At 36.7% G+C, this 22,708-nt stretch overlaps 1 protein-coding gene across 9 annotated transcripts in view; it reads right to left on the reverse strand.

Moving 5' to 3' along the window:
* The window catches only part of LOC129725208 (diacylglycerol lipase-alpha), a 152,533-nt gene that overhangs the window by 112,213 nt on the left and 17,612 nt on the right, over positions 1-22,708 (reverse strand). For 2 of the 9 annotated variants that reach the window (XM_055681484.1, XM_055680794.1), the window contains exons 1-2: positions 16,506-17,219; positions 15,840-16,394 (exon numbers count right to left, since the gene is read on the reverse strand). The exons of 1 other annotated variant lie outside the window; for it this stretch is intronic. The gene's annotated coding sequence lies outside the window, so the exon portion shown is untranslated. Of the gene's footprint in view, positions 1-15,839; positions 17,220-22,708 lie in introns of those variants that run through there. 6 more of the 9 variants (XM_055681316.1, XM_055681229.1, XM_055681141.1 and 3 more) reach the window with 6 other exon arrangements.

Here is a 22,708-nt window from a genome sequence, read left to right on the forward strand (position 1 = left end):
CGTCATGTTCTTTCGTGTGAGAAAGCTCACACCAGTTTATTAGCTCTCTGGAGTGATATTTCAGACTCCAGCGCGTTTTTTTTTGCAAGCTACTCAGATACGCACGATTCGCTGCTCTCTTTAAGCTAGTGCGTCACTTTGCCCACCAGTGTGAGACCAATTGTTTTCGTAGTAAAAGATATCCTCCTACGCGCTAGTGATTCTCTGAGCAGAAATGACAAGCCTACTGAAATAATTGCAAACATGTGTAGAAAAATAACAAATAGATAACTAAAAAGTAGCAACTCTTTTCGAAAAGTCTCTAAAAGATAATACAGTATAAAATATCAAAAAGGAGTCCAGTAGGTAAAAAGTTCAGAGAAAGGCTGAAAGAGTATCAAAAAGGCGTTAAAATTGCGTTAAAATCTGTGAAAAGCCATAGCATAAGCATAAAATATCTTCAAAAAAAAAGTGACAGAAAAAGTGACAGAAAAAAATGGCAAAGAGTTGTACTTGAAATGCTGAAAATATTCTAAAATATGTGAAAAAAGTCTTTAGAGAGTATCAATATCGAAAAAGTGCCACGAAAAGTTGAAAAATCGCCAAAACATACAAAAAGGATAGTAACATTTGGCAGTGAAATATGAAATATATCCAAATATATCTAAATTCCATAAAGTGTCAAAAGTGTCTCAATAAATGTAAGGATTTATATCAATAATTGTAAGAATTGAAGAGATAGATTAAAGATTGAAGTTGTGTCAGGAGTGATAGAATAAAATAAAAGTGTCTTGAAAAGGATAAAAAAAATAGCAAAAGAAGGAAAAAAGTGTCAACCTGAGTAAAAAAAGATAATAAGATAGTAAAACAAACATTATATTAAAAAAGTTAAAAAAGGAAAATAATGTTTGAAAAAAAAAAAACAAATAATGTCAACAAATAAATGTCAACGAACCGTCCAAAAATGCTGGAAAGGTGTTCAAAAGCAAAAATGTTCAAAAAAAGTTGTCGAAAAGTATCACACGCATCAGGAAAATAAAACGAATAATGGTCGAAAAGCACTGTAAGCCATAACAATACCTAAAAAAGTGTCAAGAAAGCGTAAATAATCGTGCAAAAAGTGACAAAAGATGTTGAAAACCTGTCAAGCTGTGTTAAAAAATTAAAAAATGAACAAACAAGCATAACGAAAATCAAAAAAAAGCATAAGGTGTTGCAAAATATGTCAGAAGTTTTAGAAAAATATCAATGAAATAAAGTTACACAGAATGATTGGTCAAAAACAATTTGATAACAGGCTTAAACAATTATCAATCAGGAGTCTAAAAAGTGTGAACGAAGAGTTAACAAGTTTCAAGTGTCAAACAGAATGTCAGAATAGTCTTAAAAGAGGTAAATAATGTCAAAATAGTGCAAAAAAGTATCAACATTGCCAAAATAACGTTTGCATTGAAAAAAGAGACAAAAACTGCCTATTCTTCATTGGTTTATCCTCACATGCACTGACGAAACTACCCATAAAGTATCAATTGTAGTAAGCCATGGGTCGGCAGAAAGAATTCGACAACACTATCAGTCGTACTCCAACCGTGATGGCGAGAACAGTGAAGCTACTCCGTTCGTGAAGCGCGTTGAAAAGTGTGCGCGTTCAAAGAACGGTATCACGTTGCGCTGAGAACGGACATCGCGGCACTTTGTGGGCGCGAAAAGTGGCTACTTGGCACATATCAGGAAGCGGCAGTCCCGTCCACTGGTCTCAGAGCTGCAAGCAATGAAGCAGCGGCTGAATAAGATGGTCAAGTCTATTTTCCCGGCGTAGGTGACGGACGACGAGACGGACCTCTCTCACCCTGGACGGCAACGACTGGCAGGGCACTTCGTATTTTACTTTCACCACGAAAGAAGTGTCATTTTTCACACCAAGTTCTCCAAGAAGGTACTGCTGTGGTGACAATCAGCGGGAAGTGGATGTCAAAGTCGCTCTTCTTTCGCTTCTGAATGGCATTGAACGGAGAAATTTATAGTACGGAGTGCCTGCCGGAAGTTGCGTCGTTCATTAAAAAATACCGTAAGGCGAAAACGCAGTGTTCTAGCCAGATCTGACGTCGGCCCACTGCTCGGAGCGATCGTTGAAGGAGACGGAGCGGCTGAATATTGAGGTGATATTCAAGTCGACGAACTCAAAAAAAAAACTACTCTAACAAATTGGTCGAGAAAACTTATCCAACTCCAGGAAAATTAATCCAACTTATTTCTTATCCAAGAAAATTTATCCAACTCAATTTTATGTTTTATTTTTTTCTTCTTTTTTTATTTTTTTTATTAAAAGTCCATTTTTTAATACAAACGTTAACATTAAAAAGCGACTAAAAATGTAAAGATAAAATCAAATGATGAAATGTTAAAAAAAGTGTCCATAGATTGTTGAAACCAATCCAAATTATGTCCAAAAAAATTATGGAAATTGTACCTAAAGATTCATAAAAGTAAAAAAAAGTAAAAACAAAAACAGAAAGTGCGAACAAACACCGAGTTAAGATGGAAAAGGTGCCAACAGGATTAACAAAATGTGAAAAATAAAAATAAAAGAGTGTCAATAAAGGGCCAGGAATGTTTGAAAACAAATAAATAATGGTGTCAGAACGTTTTACAAGAGCTGTTGATATTTTCTTTTTTCTAAGGCGCTAACGCGGGCGGTCAATCATGCTTATGCTCATGCCATATTTTTATAAGGCGCTAAGTAAGGCACTTATTTTTGAAAAGGATGAACAATGAGAAAATAGTGCAAACAAATATGATGTTTGCCAATATCAAGCATTTTGTTGAATATTTGTAAATTAATGTTAGTTAGTTTAGCTTCGCTTAGGTAGACTGCCCGAGGGAAGTACGAAAAATAAACGTTACTTGAAAATGCTTCAAGATACCCTAAAATTTGAAATTGAAAAGAAAGAAAGCTTCAAAAAAGAGTAGAAACAGTGTCAACAAATACCGAAGCAGCGTTGAAAAAGTCTGAATATGTCAAAAAATTGGTGAAAAGGTGGCGGAAAGTGCCTAAATATGTGAAAAAAATTAATAAGGAAAGAGTCAAAAAATACCAGAACGCAAGACCAGAAGACTATCAACAAGTGTTAGAAAATTTGCGTGAAATTTTGCAAATAATTCTAATGTTATTTTTTTCTTATTTGATAAACGATATAAAATTCAAATTATTCACCATAAAAAACTTTTTCCAGTAATGGAAATCTAAAACAGTTTACTTTACCGCCCTAAGATTTGAAGCTCTGAACAAAAATGGGTATTTGTAACATTTTGTCAAGTATCTAAAAGGAGTGAACACAAATGCCTCAAGTAATGAAATATCCATGTATAAAAACAAGTTGAATTCTCCAAACCAGAATCAAAAACTATCAAAAAGAGTAAACAAATGCTGGAAAATGATGAAAAAAGATATGAAGGTATCGAGAAGGTGTCCAGAATGCATCGAAATTGTCAAAAAAGAGTCAGAATGTATAGAAAAATACTGCCAAAATTTTCAAATAAGCAAGAGAGTGTCAAAAAAGTGTAAAAGACAGCTTCAAGAAAATACATAAAAGGTGGCAAAGCTTGAAAAAAGTTGTCAAAAAGTCAGAAGTAAGATGTCGAAAAGGTTAAAAAAAAAAAGAAAAAAATACCAAAACAGTATAACTGAAATACCAAAAAGCTTTGAAAAACAAAGTTGGTTGAGATCGCGTCAAAAAGGTGTAAAAAGTATTAAAAGTATCGGAAAGGCTCCAGAAATTGATGAAAACTATTGAAATAAAATTAAACAGTATTAAACAGTGCAATGAAAAACTAATTGGAAACATAATAAAACGTTTCAAAAAGCACCAACACATGTCAAAAACTATCCACTAATTCGTGTATAAATAAGTAAAACTAGCAGAGAGTCAAAACAATCTGATAAGCGTCAACAACGCATGACAAAAAAAATCCAAAAAAGATTCAAATGACTGTGGGAAACTAAAAATCTTCTTTCTGATTGTACACTTATTATCTGCGATATTTTTCACCACATTTTAACCATTTTTCTCTCACAATTAATTTTCTTAATGATTCTGTAGTGAATGTAAATTTCTGAGAAATTTCTAACCATTTTCGCTTTATTAATCTAAGTCATTCAATTTTATCTTTTCCAGTACCTTAAAATAAACCTTACCTAGCAGTTTTCAGGAAGAATCGAGTATTTATTTCTCAGGTAATTTTTTTTTTGCAAATTATTGCCAGCGCAAAACCGCACTTGCTTATGTTTGAATGCAGTTTTGTTGAAATGTTGGTTACTACAATTTATTTTATTAAATTATCTCAATTTTCCTTTATATAAATTGTTATTTTTTTCATAAAAGCAGAAGATTTATTCTAACTCTCAATGAAAAAAGCTCTATTATACACGATTTCACAGGAGTTGTTTTTGAAGTAGTAAGCAAACAGGGATTATTTTATTTTTATTATTTACGATTCACTTTCAGAACTAATTTAAAATCATTTGAGAATGAGTTATAAATTATTACACGAGCATTTTAAGATAATAACTGATTCGGTCCATTTAGTTTTTATTTATCTGCATTAAGTAATTCGTTTAAGGCCTTTTCTTAGTTACTAAATTCGGAATCATTTATTATCCATTAATTAGTTTACTTTCTATGCTCTCCGGGAGTGTTTTCTAGTTCAGTTAGGAAACATTTTCTAATAAAATTATAATTATTAACATGTTTAAGAGATTTATTCTGCAGCCTTTTTTCGTGATGTAAATTCGGTCACGAGAATCATTTTCTTCATCAGCCAGAATAGGCTTTTGTGTTTAATTCGACGATAAGAGTTCATTTGAAAATTTAAAATTGACTTTGATATATATTTTTATTTTCTTTCTTTTACATATTCCGTTATGATTTTTTTCTGGAAGATTGGTCGATTTCTAATTTGAATTTGAATAAACGATAATTTATATATACCGAAACGTTTATAGTAATATAAAATTGAATTCGTAATCACTTCGGCATTATATGGCTTTCTCTAGCCTTCCGTCAAAGTTATTCGCGTTAATTTTGCGTTGCTCAACACAGAGCATATTTTTATTAGTTTTATGCAAAACATTGCACCAAACAACTTTCGCAATGATCGAATTCAATTTGGGAATCCTCCACCGCGCGGCGGCACTTCACAACAAACATTCTCCCCAGTTTAGTTCCTATCCGTTTGTTCCCTGCCTATCCCAAACCGTGGCAAATCGAGACTGCCAGGAAAACCGGCAAAATATTTTCATCCCCCTCTCTTGAAAACATTGTTTCACATCAGCCAGGCGTTCAGTTTGCGCTCCGCAGGCGGGCAGCCTCGATTTCCTTTGGGACACGATTTTCACAACTACGACGACGACGACGATGACGATGACGATGGCGATGATAATAAAATAGAAGGTAGTGAAGATATTTCACTGATTTTTACATCGAACCGGAGGGGTGCCAACCGATCGACGTTTTTCGGCCTTCCACGCGGTTAGCAATGGGGAAATTGCGTTCGTTCCGATACCGAAGAAAGGGGCGACGACAGAGAGAAGAGGGTGGTTTTGCGGCGACGACTGAAGGCATTTTTTGTTGCGTCCTGAGGGTATCACTTTCCATCGAGCACGTAACAGTATTTATTTGTGTGTGTTTGTGCGAACATACAAGTGCCAAGTAAACATACATTTTGTTAACATTAAATTGCCACACTTTGTCATCTAGTCTTACTCGGAGCATTGCGACGATCTCCGTGCACTTGAAGGTGGAGTGCTAATAGAGAAATATTACTGCTTGGAAGGTGTCCAAACGCGTGAAGATGGAAGGTTTGCCATTGCCACCCAACCGACGCCATATTTCTTTCGATTGTCATTGAATTGTGGGTGATGATTAGATTAACGTCATCTGTATGTAGAATTATTCATAGTTCAAATTGAGTTTTGCTGACTTGAATGCGAAGCATTCCGGACACGTGCTCATGGTTGCTTTCCGATACATTTTTCCCATATGGGAAAAATCGCACAACAGAAAAAAAAACAACGCCCAAGGCGATCCATTTCCCATAACAAAAGACCTCGCACATTCCCAACGCGTGAGACGGATGAAACATTTAATTCCACTCACAACACATCGCAAATGGACCGCGCAGCGAATGGCGAAGGCCTACGCGAAACAACGGAAAAGTATCCTAATCCATCATGTCCGAAAACGCGTAGTAGATATCATCGATAAGTCGTGTGGGGGTGGGCTGGGGAAGGCACATAAACTGGAGCATAGAAAAGCTTTTTTCGCTTCCCCGGACTTGTAGGGCTTTCCGTATATGATTGGTGTTACTTTTATGGGCTAACGGAATGACACCGTTCTTAATGTGTAGGATATTCAAGCTCTGCATGAAAATTCTACTCCGTCACACTCCTGGTGCAGTGTGACATTCAACATTCAAATCCGTGTGGTCCGCTTCACACTTGGTGACAGATTTTAATCGTGGCGGCATTTCGGTTTATGGGAATTCATTGGAACGTTTTATTTTCTCTTGTGACATTTTATTTTTCTTTGGCTTATCATCAGAGTGGCTGTCAGATTAAAACCTAAATTCAAGACAGAGTGTCGCGAAAAAAACTGACAGGTTTTGGGTGCTAATAACTTTCTTCACTCTGAATGATGGTTTTTAACGTTAGATAAAACTCTAACATACAATTTTTCTCTGTTCGACGATGGAATTTGAAAAAGGATGCAATCAATTCCAATCCGCCAATTGTAGTGAAAGCAAGAAAAAAATCCAAATAATATCCTTTCACACGAAAACGCAGGCTTACGCATTGCACAATGTACACCATTTTAATTAAGTAAATCCCAACTATTGAAACTGGAGAGTGGAAAACAAAATAGGCAACAAGAAAAAAAAACAAGCCAAACATCAGCACGAGGGGCAAATATTCATTTCGAACCCGGAGCGTGGGCTTGGCTGAAGACCGCAGTGTAAAATTTAATTTACAATTCTGATTGCTTCCTATCATCATCCGTAAAGACGGAAGGGAAGAAGGAGACATGAAGGGGGCGGGGGGGGGGGGGGTGTTGTTTTGCACAGATAAAATCTCATCCGTGGATGAAGGAGCATGTGAAAAAAAATAGAACCACTTCTGCTTTACTGCCCTACACTGGTGATTAATAACGCTGGAGACCACGTAATTAAATGGTTTCAGGAACTTTTGCAGGAATCTGTTTAATTTTTGTTCTTGCGTTTCCGAGTGGGCCGAACCAACGGTGATGCACTCTATTTGGCTACCGTGTCCGTATAGCGAAAAACCGACAGGCCTGTAGCCTTGTTAATTGAAATGAACAAATAATGCACGTGGGTTTATTATTTAATTTACTCCAATTATGGTGATGTATCTGTGCGTGTTATCGAGTGAACGCATTTGTTTTTTCAATTTATTCTATCATATTGTGTACAACAATAATGTGGTGCAGCACTGATGTTTACAAACAGTAATTTGCCGATTAGTAAAGTACAAATAGTAATTTGCCGATTAGTCTAGTGGGACTTCGAAAAATTTGCAATTATTGAGAATGACTGGACCAAAATACTTTGCAGTTAGAAATTTATTGAAAACTTAAAATAAAATCTGATTTTGCTATAGTTTTTATTTAAAATGTCAAAGAACTGTCCCTGCCTTGTGGAATTCATTTTTCTAACAGAGAGAGAGAGAGAGAGTCTCTTCACATGCTTACTAAATCTATGGCCTGTAGGTAGTTGAGACACTCAGTTGGTGATGTACCCCCACCGAACGCGCATTACGGAAAAGCTCCATTATGCCGAACGGGGCATTCCATATTGGTTGTAAAGAAAACCTTCCCAATAGTTTGATTGGTGGAAACACCATGCCGGAGACATCGGAGATCATTTACGGGTTCGAGTCTTGTCTGGATGAAGAAATTGTAAAATAAACCATTCACAATGTTTACATTTTTATCTCAAAACCTTAATCACTGCTCACTTATTCATCTCCTTCATCTCCGACGCCCCACAGTGGGGCCGTTTTGAAAAAAGACGGTCAGAAGTATATTCTCACTTTTCCTTACATTTTAGAGGTTTGGTGTCTTCGAAAGAATTGTTCAGAATTCTGATTAGAGTTAGCTGAAATTTTCATATAATTGCTTATTAAGCTAGTATCGCACTTGGAAAAATTAACTTTTTTATTTTACGAGATATTCAATTTTGATCTTCGGCAAAGTTGTAAAGCTATCGATTTCATGAAACTTTGCTGAAGACACAAAATTCCTATGTCTTATATCTGAAGAAATATAACCGTTTCCTTTAAAAGACTACCTTAAAACTAGTTTTTTCATTTAAATTATATCTTAACTACTTCTGATCGACTTGAGATGTTCTAGAAAGTTTTACATAATAACAAAATACAAATTTTTCTAAAAAAAGAAGTTAATTCTGTTGAACCAACTCCGAGATAGATCGATTTTAAGGTAAAATTATGTCAATTTTCAAAATCAAATTATTTGAAGTTGTGAATGTTTGTGAAGTATTACTCAACGTCATTTGTTTTAGTATGTTTCGAGGTACAAGTACACATATTTTTCAGAATCGGGTTATGTCGTCTGCAAAACCGACGATCACAACCACTACAGGGAACTTGAATTTCAAAACTCCGTCATACATGACATTTCACAACACCGGGCCCAGGATAGAACTTTGCGGAACTCCTGCGGTGATTGGGACGCACTTCTGATCCTCCTCCTTGTTGGAACAAATACTCGATTCTGGAAGTAATTTTCCAGAATCCGGTACATCGATGCTTCTGAGCGTGAGCGCTTTGGAGTCCCAACTGGCACTATTGAACGCATTCATTACGTCAAGCCGATTGCGCAATAGCGTATCCCCTTCTCTTGCGCTGAAGTGCTACCTCCGCCGTTTTGGTGACGGAAGAGATGGCATCCAGCGAGGACCTGCCCTTCCGGAAGCCGAACTGGTTACTTGCCAGACTGTGTACACCCTCCGTGTACCTCACCAGTCTGTTGAGGATGATCCTCTCCAGCACCTTGCCCGCGGTGTCCAGCAGGCAGATAGGCCTATATGCCGATGGGTCCCCTGGCGGTTACCTAGCTTTCGGCAATAAGACCGGTCTCTGCCGCTTCCACCTGTCCGGAAAGGAACAGTCATCCAGGCACTTCTGCATGACTGCCCCAAACAGCCCGGGGCCGTTTTTATCGCCAGCCTGATTGCCAGGTTAGGGATACCATCCGGTCCCGATGCCTTGCCCACCTTTAGGGATTTGGCGATCACGATGAGTTCCTCATTCGTAACCTTTCTCGCTCGAAGGCACGCACTGCGAAGGTCGGCTTTCGCGTCCGTCCGCCAGTAAACCGATGGCTTCCCATTCCTAGGTTGGCGGTTGCTTTCTTTCAGGGCAGGTTAGCGTCCGCTAACGGTAGTCGGAAGGTTGCTACCTGGGTCCCCGCCGGACCTTTGCGGAGGCGGATCGACTTCTTATCCACCTCCACCCCGCACTTCGCTTTGAGGGCTTGTGTAATGTCGCATCCCTCGGTGATTTCATCCAGGTTTTTAAGCTGGAGAGTCACCTCTGAGGTGAGTGCCCGCACTTGCACCTCCTTCCTCAAGTATCATCTCGCCAGTGCGAGATCGGCGAATACTCCGCACATCCGCCCCCAGATTCTTGAGCTGGGTTTCCCCCCTCATCTTCTTCAAGACTTCTGAGTACTTCGACCCATCCGTCTTGAGTATGAGGGCATCACCCCTACTCCGCGCCTTTTTTACCTTTTTTGGTCCTCTGGCCGCTCCGCCATCTTGGCGCGTCGCACCTTCCCGACGCTTCCCACCCTCTACAGTAGTCCAAGGGTTGCTCGTAGCCTCCACATCTGCCGGTTTCCCGGTGGACCTTGAACTGGTTGGTGTTGAACCGTGGGAGTAGCACAACAAACTGTTTTTTGGTGTTTCCAGAGGCCGCTTCTCCCGGGGACTGCCTCGTTCGCTTAGCGACCTGCCCCGTAGAGCATACCGCCGCAAACGAGGGGGCGTCTGTCTGCACCTCTTTGGATGCAGTCGCCCTCCTGGTATTGGCCGCTTTCTCGGCCGCCTTCACCCGAGCTACGAGTTCTTCGTGCTCCTTCGTGGTTTCATCAATGGTGCTTCGAAGCAGGAGGAGGCTCTGCTTCAGGTCGCCAACGATATTCCGCCTATTCGCCGAGAACTCGATTATGGCGTCGAGTTTTTCAGACAACGCTGCCACTCTTGGCCGCGTGTCCATGCATCTTTCGACGGCCTTGACTAGCAAGGGACCGTCTACCGAGATGTCTGGTGTGGATACGGACGGATTCGCCGTTTTCCACCTCCAGGCTTCGCCGTATCCGTCTCAGCCTTCTTCTGTGGAGACCGCTGGATGCCACCTCGTGCGAAAAGATTTGGTAACCCCTCCGCACCCGTCTCTTTTTTGTTTTTGTGAGCTCTTTGTAGTTAAGTGGGTCCCCCTTCCAGCCGCTATCCTTGTCCATGGTGGAGTAGTCACCTATGTGGTCCCATGGTGGTCTATGCCGAAGCAATGAGGTTATGGCTAGGGTAAGCAGTGATAGCGCCTTATGGGCAACTATGACTCCACCGACCGGCGCAAGTCAGGAACAACCATCTTGCTCTACTCTTGCCTGATACCCATCTCGGAACGTACTGAAAGGGGACGGTGACCCCTGCACCGGGTACCACCTCGCCGTTTCAACCCGTTGTCACCCGACTTTACTAAGGGAGCTCGATACAGGTGTCAACCGTGGACGTGGTACCATTACGAAATCCAGCACATATCCGTTCACTACGTTACCAGTTGCCATAATTGGAACTGGTATCAGTCCCAATGGGCTGGTTAGTGCTTTTGGGTGATGGGAGCGGCTCTACTCGCTCCGTCAGAGGTGCTTCCGAGTACTTGTGGCTTTTGCAAGGAGTCGACTGCCCCTGGTTCGACCCTCACCATCCCTAGGCGACCTCCCTCTGCTAGTCCGGGACTGTTAGGTACTGTCAGTGGTCACACCTGTATTGTGCGACCTCGACGATCGCCAAGCGTCGAACCGCGGTGGCATGCAGCTCTGCCAACAACTGCTTAACCTTGAATTGAAATAAAAGAGCGTTTGATCTGGCCTGGATATGGATTGTAGTTAAGATGGAGATTAGATTTGGATTGTATATTAATTAGATTCGAATTAAATTAGGATTGGGTTACATTGAATTTGGATTTAACTTGGATTGGATTTGGATTGAATTTGGATTAAATTTGAATTGGAGTTGTACTTGATTTAAATTGGATTTAAATTTGATTTGAGTTAGATTTAGATTCGATTTGGATTGAATTTAGATAGGATTTGAATTACTTTTTAATTTAACTTGGATTGAGTTTGGATTAGATCTGGATAAGATTTAAATTAAATTTGGTTTGGATTTGGATTTAATTTGGATAGAATTTTGATTGAATTTAGATTGGATTTGGATTAAAGTTATATTGAATTTGGATAGGATTTGGATTAAATTTGAAATGGATTTGGATTTGGGATGAATTTGGATTGGACTTAAATAGGATTTGCATTGGACAGTGCTGTCAATTCATGTCAATAGGGTTGTTTAGCTCCTGAGCAAATCGCGATTTTTTAAAATTGTATATCATTGATCTTCGATTTTCAAATGAAGCATAAACATCGCTCCAAATCGCTACAATGACAGTTGGTATATGGGCGAACTGTAATTGGGTCCTTAAGCTATACCAGTTTTTATATATCATTTAAAAAAGCCGCGTTTTCTGAGCAAAACGTGATTTTAAAAAAATGTTTAACGTTTTCCTTCGAGTTTTAAATGAAGAATAAAAAAACTGCTCGAAAGGTCTTAGTTGACGTTTCGCCCAAGTACGGTATATAAAAGAACTGTCATTTAAGGCATTTCGAGCAGTTTTTTATTCTTCATTTTAAAATTGGAGGAAAACGATAAACATTTTTTAAAAATCACGTTTTGCTCAGAAAATTGCACTCTTTCAGCTGATATATAAAAATCAGGAAACCGTTAAAAACTTTAGGACCCAATTGTAGCGTTGTAGTTTTAATTCGAGGTTTAGAAATTGAAGGACAACGAAAGAAAATTTTTGAAAATCACGTTTTGCTTAGAAAATGTAGCTGATGTAGCTAAATAACCCAGTTATGTCTGAATAATTGAACATTTTCATTATGATTTTTTCGTGGAATTCAGAACTTTTTCATCTCATATATTTCTGCTAAAATTTTAAATTTGAGGTGAACATTTTAAAGATTAGAGTATTCCTAATATAGTAGGTAGTTGTTGAGTAATTATGAGAAAAATGGTCCGCTAATAATAAAAAAAAACTTTGGTAGGCTGCCGGACAAATCCCGTGTTAAGGCCTAAACACAATGGATACGTTGCGGCTGCGTTTGCGGCAATTTGACAGTTAGCCCATACATTTTCTGTCAAAATAACTTCAACGCAACGCAAACGTATCCATTGTGTTTGGGCGTTTAGCCGTATAGAGCAATGCGTGGAATCTGTTTAATGAGGTAGGTGATTGAAATAAATGAATTTTTGAGGCTAAATACCCTACTATAATATAAAGAGGATTCTATTCAGTAAGAAATCCAAAGTAGACTGAATAATCCATTCCATGGATTACTAGATTGATTTAGTTGGAAAATGTGAATTTTTAATAGTTTTCAATTGAGTTTCAATGCTGTATGAGACGAATATATGGGCTGAGATGAATAATGGAACAGTTCCTCTAATAAAGATAAATTTTCTAAAAGCATCCGTTTCTGATATATTCCAAAATTAAGTTAGCAAATTTGACGTAGAATTACGTCTTACGGTAACATAAAGGTGCGAGTTGAAAACCCAAAAACATCAAGGGCGTCATGGTCCATTTTCAAGGGTTTTTGAGGCCGGGGAAGGTTTTAATGTTAGTTCCTCCTCTGCCTCCGGAAGAGAGGGCCCCCATACAGATGAAACACATACTTTTACATAACTCGAGAACTATTCAAGCAAATGATGCCAAACTTGGCACGTTGATGTATTAGTAAGCAGGCTTTGTTTTGCTCATCTTCATCTTAAAGAGAAAACAGTTTTTTTCCCTCTTAATAACTGTGAGCAATGTGAGCAGTTCAGTGTGCATCACACCATCTGCTGTAGAGAGAGAGCATATAGTAATAGTTTCTGTGACGAAAAAACATTCCTAACTTGACAGAGCAAAAACCCAGTGAAACTCTTGTAAATTGCTCATCCACGCACGCAAGAAAAGTGAAATAAATTGCTCGGCGATCAACTGAGCATTACGTTACCGTTCTCATCGCTCTGGGGTGCGGCAAAAACAGTATAAAATCGAACTTTCTGCAGAATACGCACCCATGGTGAGTTGTGAATCTTCCTAGAATATTAAATTCGATAACGGTTAGGATGTGGCTTCAATGTGAACCTAAATATTTTGATATTTGGCCAACTTCTCTTCTAGAAAAGGAGAAGCTAACGAAAACTACTCCCTCTTAAACTGAGAGAGCAAACAAATGTTTACCCCGAACACGCGATGATTAAGATTGAAAAGGAACTCTGCGACTGAAATACTCTACGCCTAGATGTGGATCACTCTGTGTGAGAGAGTGTCTAGTTCACAAGGGGTTTGGCAGGTAGAGAAGGAAATTTGAGCAAAAAACAAGAGAACGGAAGAAGTCTGTTAGGAAGCAAGAAATATTTATGTGGCTCCCATACAAACGGAACACAATTTCTGCATAATTCATAAAGTAAATGAAACCAAATTTGGTACGTGGAATTTTTTGGGGGTAAGAAATATTTCTATGGTGGTTTGACGACACTTTTTCTTCTGGAGAAGGGGGCTTTCATACAAATGAAACACAAATTTTTGCATGACTCTAGAATTAATCAAGCAAATGGAACCAAATTTGCCAAGTGAAAATGTTCGGGGGCGAAAAATAGGTTCACTCCTCCCTGTTCGAGGAGAGAGGAGTCTCATAAAAATAGAACACAAATTTCTGCAAAACTCAAGAACTAATCGAGCAAATGGAACGAAATTTGGCATGGGAAGATTTTTGAGGGCAAAAAATACTTTCAGGATGGTTCGACTCCCAGTCCTTTTCGAAAAAAAGGAGTACCATACATATGAAACACAAATTCCTGCACAACTCAAGAACTAATCGAGCAAATAGAACCAAACTTGGCATGTGAAGGTTTTTGAGGGTAAAAAATGTTTTTATAACGGTCTGACACATCCATCCCTACTCTGGAAGAAAAGGGGGAGCTGGAAAACAGCCGAAAGCTTTCTTATTTAGAACAGCCGACACTACAGCATGCAAACATTTTGACTGTGTGCACGATTTCTTGTTGGTTTGCTCGCTTGAGTGCTTAACGACACGGTCACTGAAAACATAACTCTCAGTAGTTACGTATGAAAGCTAGTATGCAGAAATTTAATCTTCATTGTTTAACCTATCACTGCAGCAAGAGGATCGTTCACTTACAACTGGCTCGACTCGCAGCAGGCAGAACAGTGCCTGATCTCAGTGCATCAGGGCTGAGCTGGCGATCTTATTTGAGCCTATTAGGTATTAATAAGTAAATTGAAATCAAATTTAAATATTTACATGCGAAGAAATAATATGCTTTTGTAGTGCTGTGTAAAAAATTGAGTAACAACTTCCCTATGAAATGATTTTTGGGCGCTTAGAAGCGCCAATGGTATGCCGCAATAGTGACACCCGGCAATTTGGTTCAATTTCTCGTCATTTCAGATTGCCTTCCTAAGTCGGCAATTGACGTTCTCGATATCAATGAGTAATACCGAATTTGGTATGCAATTAGGGTTGATTCCGTACACTCCGTCAGAGAACTTGATGAGAATGAGAGCAAACACTGAGAGCGTTGAATTTTGACAGCGTTGTACACTCTTCGTAAGTCTCTTGTTGCTTCATTTAAAGCATTGAATACAGCTTTATTTGAGAAGGAGAAGGTGGGAAACTGAGCAAGGGCATGAAAGATACTCCGATGGATGGTAGTAGCCATGGCATGAACACCGCTCCTAGGCCTATGTTATACTGAACGCGAAGCGGTGTGATGCAAAGCGTTTTCATATATTTCCACATTGTTAATATTATTCCTAATGAGAAAAACATTGTGTTTCGCGCCGCTTCATTTCGGTATAACATCGGGGAAGTTAAGTGTACAGCTAAGCAATTTTCTTCGTACTGCAAACAATGAATTCGACCTATTGGATTTTAGATTTTTCGAGTTTTTTAATCTTTTAAAGTTTAAATGTACAATTAATATTTCTTCTCATTTTGGTTTTTGATCATCACATTTCATTGATCCCCTACAGAAAAAGTTATATCTCAACTCTCCTAATCATACCCAACTTTTTATTCTCTGGGCTTTGAAAACTTCCAAAAACCTTTCCCGTGTGCCCGGCAATGGATTTTATTATCATTTACCTCGATATTAATCCCTTGAAGAGGCAGAAAGAAAAAACTTCCAATCTTAGTTCATATGAAACGTTCATAAAAGAAGCAACGGGATATCAATGGGAAGGTCTTGTGTTGGGCTATCCCACTGTTCGAGGCGCCGTCGGTTCGTTTCCGACTGACGGATATAATACCTTTCTGGTATTATACAAGCAAAGCACACATATTTTCTCACTCAATTTATTCCCCAACCGGATCGGGCTCAAGACGCCTTCGCAAGCAGTAAACCCTTTCGACAGGAACCAGTAAAAAATACATGCATAGCGGAAAGAGAAAAAAAAAAACGGAAAAGCTTACTTCTCTTGCTGGAAACTGCCGCCTTGCTGATGCTGATGCTGGGTTGTTTTTTTTTTTTATTTCGTCGAAGCTGAAAGACTGAATGAACGGACAATTTTTCTAACCTACACAGGCGGCTCTTCTTCTTCCTTTGCTTCGGTGTACAATTAAATGGAGACGCTACCGGTCGACCGGCGCGAATCAGGAACAGCACAACCCGCTTCCTAGCGATTTCTCCGGAAATCGACCGACATTTCAAGTGGTTCCGGCGAATTCCTCCGGTTCGCGGTAAATTGCACTGCCGCTATGTAGGCCATCGTTTCACTCGCTGCTGCTTACACACTGTACTCTTTTACTTTTTTTCTTATTTTCCCGGCCAAGGATGGTTAGTATTCAAGATTTTATCAATTCATTTCCTTTTCTCGCTCGGCGTATTTTCATACCGAGGTCGTGGGAGGAAAAGGAGACAGGCTCTTCACTGTTATGCTGAAAATCGCGCACTGCAGATAAATCACATTATATGGCATTTTTTCTGCTTTTTCCTCTGTTGAACAACTTTTCCTGCATTTAACTATCCTACATTCGGAGTGCGAGAGAGAGAGAGATGGACAGAGAGAAAATACAGAATGCGGGCGGTGGAAACTGGGTCACCGAAGGAAATCGACCGACAGGGAATTAAACACTCACCGTAGGAAAACGAAAAACAGACAGGTATGGATATGGAAAAACACACTCCGTAAAAAACTCACACACAAACGGAGAGTAGAACTAGACACAAAACCCGGAACGCACACTAGTTTTCACGGATCCTGACGGCTTCGCGAGTGCACATGCTGTTAATACTTTTGTTTCTTCTCCTTTGAACTTTTCCATTGGGGAACTAAGTCCGCACTTGTCCAATCCTTCTGAGATTCTGGTCAATCACAATTGTTTGCCTACCTGCAGGAGCAAGCAAACTGCAGGTGGTCTTATTCCAGCCCGAGCGGAGTGTAATCAAATCCGGTGAGGTTTTCATCGTAAAAAAGTTACTACGGCGCATCCCATATGTGGCTGATGAAATATTCAAACATCTTCCTGAAGGAGAGCCGGAAAAAGCTGCACAGATAACACACTCGCACTGATACGGCCGGAATCGAAAAGTTTACTTTATTATTCTTCTTCCACACAACGTTATGAACAGTGCGGTGCGGAACGGGCACGGAGGGAAAAGGCAGGAACACTATTAACTGATGTGTGACATATGTCCTGAACGACAACGACGACGGTGGCGGCGGCGGTGGCGACGGCGGAGAGAAAGAGAGTGAGGGGTAAGGATAGCAAAAATTGCAACGCAAGCCTGTTCCGTTCCGTTCCGACAATGCGTCCGATCCTAATGAAAACTCACGACTGGCTGGCTGTGACTTGTGCTTCACCACGGTTTTCCACGAGCAGCAGCAGCAGCCTGGTAGCAGCGTCGCGACGACGACAACGACGACGACGGCGGCTTTTCCACGCTTCGGCGCCCGAAAGCGGTTCGTGCGCTGGTATTGGTGCTATTCTGTTAGGCAGCAAACGCGCGATAGCACCATGTAAACTAGGGATGCGCAATCGGCAGCTGGGGTGGTGTGAAAAGTGACTGGATGAATTATGTGGATGAGTGAAACAAAAAAATTACACGTTTTTCAAAGCGAAACAGAAAAAAGTAAAAACGGAAATCTTAAAATGAAATAAAAATGAAACCGTAGGACAAAACGACAAAAATAAATTTATGAATTAAACGTTCAAAGATTTCAAACATTGAACTGAACGCTAACTATAAAAACTAAAAATTTAAAAAAAACATGAGAAAAGTTATAACAGATACCAAAAAGTGAACAATAAAAACTTAATTTAAGAAAAATGTAAAAAAAAGGAAACTAGTATTATAGAGAATGTTGGAATTGAAAAAAAATGTTAAGTGGTAGTGAAAAGTAATAAAAACGCAATCGAAAAATAACTGAGTTAGTCTTGAAAAACTCAAATTACTGTAAAAATGGCCTAATGAAACAATAAAGAATAAGAATAGTGAAAAGAACAAAAAGACCGATGAAAAAATAATCAAAAAGAAAGAAGGAAACGAAAACCTATGCTGTCAGAAATTGCATCAAACTGTAAAAAAATAATGTCATAGTTAAAGCATCAAAAGTAGGGTTTGCAATCCCGGGAACGATTTCCCGGGAATTACCTTTTCCCGGGATTCCCGGATCCCGGGAACAGAAATATTGATTCCCGGGATCCCGGGATTCCCGAGTTTCTCGAAAAATTTCGCAAGATTTAATATAGTTTTTCATACAGTTGTGCAATAACATTGAATATACTATAAAAACACGACACTTAAGTCGTCATAGTGTAAATCACCGTTAAAGTGGGCATTATAGGGAGTAATATTTGCTTGTCAATATTCGCTGGCCGTGTAATATAAAATTATATGCTTCTATTATTTGTCAAAAACATTTGCAGTCTTATTCAGTCAACGAAAAATTAGGTAAATAAATCCAAAGGGTTTGAAATGTTGTTATGCCAATTACACCGATTATTTTATGAAAATAAATCGCATCGTGTGATGGTATAGCAAATATATTTGATAAAATATGAACTAATAGGCTTTGCTATTGTTTAAGCAAACAGAGTTTTGAGCAAATATTGATTAAAGTGTAATACTACAGCATATACATAACAGCCCGAAGAAATATTTTGCTCAAAAAATGCAGTCCCGAATATAGCAAATATTTACCTTGTTTAAAGCCTGCTAAACACTCAGCTTACTCTTCAACAAATTGAAAGTATTGGAAACTCCAATTTCTAATGAAAAGCAAGAGATGGAATCTGTGATTTAGAAGTATTATAGAAATCAAACACCAGCGGTGATTCAGCGGACTTAATAAAAATTTTACAGAAGGATATTACATTATTTGGGTTTAACGGAAAATTGTCAGTGGATCTGAAGCGATTGTTTGACGACATAAAAACCCCGAAACCTACTCTTCTGCAAATATTTGCAACAAAAATCGATCGTGAATTTCTTATGTGAACTTGAATTAGTTTTGTTTTTCAATTCGTTTTTCATGCGAATTGATAACGAAATTGTAAACGATTGTTTGATACCTTTTATTATGAACATTATCTGAAATCTCATTTTAGATAAGATTTTTTTCCATTCCCGGTTCCCGGGAATTCCCGGGAAATGGGAATTTTTATTCCCGTTTCCTGGGAAACCAATTCCCGGGAATATTGCAAACCCTAATCAAAAGATTCAGGAATCACATTATTCAAGAACAGATGAACACAGGAAACGAGTGGAAGAAAAAAACGGTAAAAAAAATTCCAAAACGTTCGAAACAAATACTAGAAAAAAAGAGAAGAGATGGCAAAACGAAAAAGTATTCGATAATGACAAAGTACGAGAAACGGAATAAACCATGGAAAAAAGAGAAATTGTGGCAAAGAAAAAAACAAAACAAAAAAACAGAAAAAGGAGTTGAAGAAAAAAAAAATGGTTCATGATAAGTGAGCTGAAAATAAATAAATGAATAAACAAAAGTAGAACAGAATAAATCATAAAAATGAACAGGTAGAAATAAACGAAAAAAGGCCATAGAAAAATGCTGAAGCATAGAAACTTGAAAAATCGGATCGTCAAAAGTAAAGAGGAAAATGAAAGGAAGCAAAGTTAATAGTGAAACGAGTAAAAGAACAGGTTGAAAATATAAATGAAGAAAAAACAAAGAAATGTAAAAACGAAAAGTAAAATGGATGATTGAAAAAAAAAACAAATGAAATGAAAAACAAAGCAAAACAAACGAAGAGTTATATAATAATTATGAAATAAAATTAAATAAACAAAATCATGAAATAAACGGAAAATAAATTATATTGTTTTATTAAACAATTTAACATTAAACAAAATAAAATTGAAAACGGAAAAAGGACATCCAAAGAGGAAGAAAAAGAACAAGATGAACAACCATATTGAAAAAAAGTCGGAAAATAGGAACACCAAAATACAAAATAAAAAAAATAGAACGTAAATCAAAAAGAGAAAAATCAAAAAACATTTCAACACAACGATAATTTGAAAGAAATATGGCAAAAAAAAACGATTAAAATTAGTTGAAAGGACAACACAAGAGTAAAGTTTTTATGTGTTTTTTTTATATATTCAAGAGTTAAGTTTTTATATGTTGGAAAAATGAAGCAAAAAAAATATATAATAAAATATACCGAAAATTACAGTGGAAAACATATGAAAAATAAGTAAAGAACCAACAAAGAGAGCCTGTTTTTAAGAAATAAAACGAGCGAGTATAAACCAAAAAAATACAAACTATCAAGAGCAAAAGCGAATGAAAAGTAGAAAAAGAAAATATGAAATCAATGACAAAATAAGAAAAAAGTATTATTTATAGCTTTGGTTTTATTTACTGCCCTTTTCTTGACAAAGTATTTAACTAAATAAACAATCGGAACGAGAAAATAAAAAAAAAACAATAAAAGCATAGTTTGGAATAGAAACAGAAAAAATAAAAATAGATAAATTGCCGTGAAAAAGGTTAAATCATGTAATAAAATAAAATAAATAAAATGAAGAAAAGAAAAACAAAATAAGTATATATATATATATATATATATATATATATATATATATATATATATATATATATATATATATATATATATATATATATATATATATATATATATATATATATATATATAAGACAGAGAAGAGAACGGAAAGACATAAACATGGAAGAAAATTGAAAACTAAAATTGAAGCGGGAAGGAAATGAAATGATGAAATGTATTGACAAAATTAAAAAAAAAGAAGGTTTCAAAAAAGGAGCAAGAAAAAAAACGAGAAGTAAAACCTGAAACGGTTGCTGATGAATGAGCCTCAACCGAATGAGCAAAACAAAAAAGGAACCAAGGAAAACAGTTTATCAAAATGCGAAGGAAAAATTAAATGATAAAAAAAAGGTTAATTCGAAAGTAAATCAAAAATAGAACATTGTAAAAAAGGTAAGTACGTGATAAAGCAAAAACTAGAAAAATTATGAAAAATTAAATAAAGAAAATAGGAAAATGTTTTATAGTTTTGCTTTCGTTTACTACTCTGAACAAAGTTAACAAAATATTTAAACAAATTAATAAATAGAACGAGAAAACTGTAAAAGGAAAAAATATTAAAAGGATAATTTAAAAAATAAATAGAAATATAAGGAATATACAGCAAGAAAACAGATAACCTTCAATAAAAAGAGCAAAATCGAATAATAAAATAAAAATAAACAAACTTAAGAAAACACATCGAAATAAATCTATACAAAAGGCAGACAAGTGAATGGAAAGATGTAAAAAAGGAAAGAAAACAAAATTAAAAGTAAGAAGCGGGAAGAAAATAAAATAAAAGATGGAATATTGGCAAAATATAGAAGCAAAAATAATAACTTCAAAACAAGAAAAATTAACAAAAAACGAGGAGTAAACCCTGAAATGGTAGCTGACGAATGAGCTAGAAGCGAATAAGAAAAAATAGAAAAGAATGAAAAAAAAATATGAACAAATCTTAAAAGTTCGAAGGAAAAATGAAATATAAAAAATAAATCAGAAAGAAAAATTAAAGAGTGGAACATTGCAGAAAAAGATAAAAAACGCCTGATGAAGAATAATGTTTGAAGAAGTTGAAATCAAAAAAATGAGAGAATGAAACAAAAAAAATGGGAAAACGTTTTATAGTTCGGCTTGAGTTAGCTACTCCTTTTTGCCAATGTATTTAAACAAATAAATAAATAGAACGAGGAAATGAAAAAAAAAAACATTGACAGGTTAATTTCAAAAAGGAACAGAAAAAATAAGAAATAAACAGTAAGGAAATATGTAGCTAAATTTTAATTGAAAGGACAAGAGCGTGTAGTAAAAATAGGAACAATGAAGAAAACCCATTAAAATAAATATATACAAAAAAAAACATCAAAGAGAATTAAAAGATATAAAAAGCGGAAGAAAATTGAAGCTTAAATGGAGAAGCGAGAAGGAAATGAATTCATAAAAGAAGTGTTGACAGAAAAAAAAAAAACAAAACGAACAAATTCAATAAAGAAAAATGTAAAAACGAAGAGTAAAACCTGAAAAAGTAACAGATGAATGAACTGAAACCGAAAAAGAAAAACTAAAAAATGAATAAACAATTCAATAAAATGCGACGGAAAAATTAAATGAAAAAAATAAGTCAGTAAGAAAGCAAAAAAGTGGGATATTGCAAAAAAGGTTAAAAAGCGCATAACGAAAGAAAATGTTTGAACGAATAGAAAAAAAAATAATAAAAAATTAAACGAAGGAAAACAAAATTTAAAATAAGAAAGAGCTACAAACACAAATTTAAATTATGGAAAATCAAATAAGATATAAAGGAAAAAGAGTGGAAAAATAAGAACAAGTAACTGATAAAATTAATGAAAAAAGCAAAATGATAGACTAAAAGAAATGTTAAGAAAATAGTAAATTACAAAAACCAAATTGAAGATAGAAGCAGAGTTTTTACCTTCACGATGTAATAAGATGATGAAACGGATGTATAGAAGAAGAATCAATTAAATGAAGGAAGAAACGGAAAAATTTTCTTCCGTTTTTTTGAATAATGAAAAGTTGAAATTAAATAATTACAATGGAACAAGAAAAGAAAAGTGACAAAGAAGCAATGAATCAACTTGAAATAAAAAAGAAAGCAAAATAGAAGTATGGAAAAATTCTTGCGAAAAAACAAAGCAATCAATAAATAAAAAAAAGTAATAATAAACAAAAGACAAAGGAAACTAAAATAAACCGCTAGCAATGAAATTGAAAGCCAGTAGTGAATGAAAATGAGGAATGGA

This window comes from Wyeomyia smithii, chromosome 1 (assembly GCF_029784165.1).
Source record: "Wyeomyia smithii strain HCP4-BCI-WySm-NY-G18 chromosome 1, ASM2978416v1, whole genome shotgun sequence".
Lineage (NCBI taxonomy): Eukaryota > Metazoa > Arthropoda > Insecta > Diptera > Culicidae > Wyeomyia > Wyeomyia smithii.